The 1,586-nt window shown below is 39.3% G+C and overlaps 1 non-coding gene across 1 annotated transcript; it reads left to right on the forward strand.

Moving 5' to 3' along the window:
* Positions 1-227: 227 nt before the first annotated feature.
* On the forward strand, positions 228-334 carry LOC137935604 (small nucleolar RNA R71). The gene has a single exon (XR_011109304.1). It is a non-coding gene; the product is annotated as a small nucleolar RNA R71 (small nucleolar RNA).
* Positions 335-1,586: the final 1,252 nt, after the last annotated feature.

The raw sequence follows: 1,586 nt of genomic DNA on the forward strand, positions 1-1,586 counted from the left end.
GTGTTTCACTAACCTCATAAAGACCCCCTCTTTTGGCTTTGTGGGATCTCCTATCAACATTAAATGATGAACCCCATTGCTGAGATTGATCACTCAACGTTTCAAAGAAGTCCCACGCCTCACTAGCACTCTTACCCATCAAACTCCCACCACTCGTTGCATCTACCATGGATCTAACCTGAGGTGTAAGACCTTGATAAAAGTATTGCACTAAATGCCATTTCTCAAACCCATGATGCGGACACCTACAGATCAAATCCTTCCATTTCTCCCAAGCCTCATAAAAGTGTTCACCCTCCTACTGCATAAAGTTGGAGATTTCTCTCCTGAGGGCTGTAGTTCTCTGAATGGGAAAGTACTTGGATAAAAATTTCGTGACTAATGTGTCCCATGAAGTAATGCTGCCCACCTCAAAGGAATTAAGCCAAGACTTGGCCTTATCCTTAAGTGAAAATGGAAAAAGTCTTAACCGGATAAAGTCTTAGAAATTCTGGAATTTAAAAGTTGTACAAATATCTAAGAATTCCTTGATGTGGTAATATGGGTCCACCTTCTCCAACCCATAGAATGTAGGGAGGAGTTGGATCACACCTGGTTTCAACTCATAACTGGCGACAGTAGTGGGTGGCAATATAATGCAAGAAGGTGATGTGAAGTGGGATGGGATAGAATAATCCCTCAGGGCTCTACGGTCACCTGCTCCAGGTAACTGTAATGGTTCACCCTGATTGGCCATGGTAGCTCCTAACTTGACTTCGGGTGTTTTTCCGACAAATATGTTCTACCTCTTCAACAAAGGGAGCTAATGGTCCACCTAGGGAGCGGTGCCCGTGCATAAAAACACAAAAAGAAACAAAATAAACTATCAAATTAAGCTAACAAACTCACTACTAAAAATATGAACTAACTAGAAGATATAAAAATAATTCCAAAAAAAAAATACCAAACTAAAATTATGAAAAAAATAAAAATAAAAATAAAAATAAAAATAAAAATAAAATAAAAATAAAATAAAATAAAAAAATCTAACCTAAGACTATGGAGAACAAAGAAATACACTTAATACGTGCCTCCCTGACAGCGGCGCCAAAAACTTGATGTATAATTTTAGTTACATCGGCTTTAATACCTCGCAAGCGTACGAATCGTTCATGTAATCTAGCAGTAAGCGAGGGTCATATCCACAGGGAGGATTGAATTCTGTGTATTCTTCAGTCAACTAGCCTAACCAAATATGATAAATTAATCTGAACTAAACACTAATTATATCCTAAATTATCAAGCAATAGTCTAATTAACTACTTGCACAACAGGAAACGTCAACTTTGGATTTTACCGTGATTCGTGCCTCTCTCGAGCGCCACGTAACCACAAATCCGGATTCTCAATCCTTGCGTCTAGCCCCTCTCGGGCGCCTAGAGTTAATGACAAAGAGCGAATTACAATAGAATGCAGAGAATCAATTTCCTATTGTGATGATGCTAAAATTATCAACTCTGGATTTTACCGTGATTCATGCCTCTCTCGAGCGCCACGTAATCACGAATCCGATTTCTCAATCCTTGCATCTATCCCCTCTCGGGCGC

The sequence above is a fragment of the Aristolochia californica genome, unplaced genomic scaffold (genome assembly GCF_029961685.1).
Source record: "Aristolochia californica isolate CCGP_79_NKW_82.1479 unplaced genomic scaffold, dmAriCali1.0.hap1 SCAF_6, whole genome shotgun sequence".
NCBI classification, from domain to species: Eukaryota; Viridiplantae; Streptophyta; class Magnoliopsida; order Piperales; family Aristolochiaceae; genus Aristolochia; species Aristolochia californica.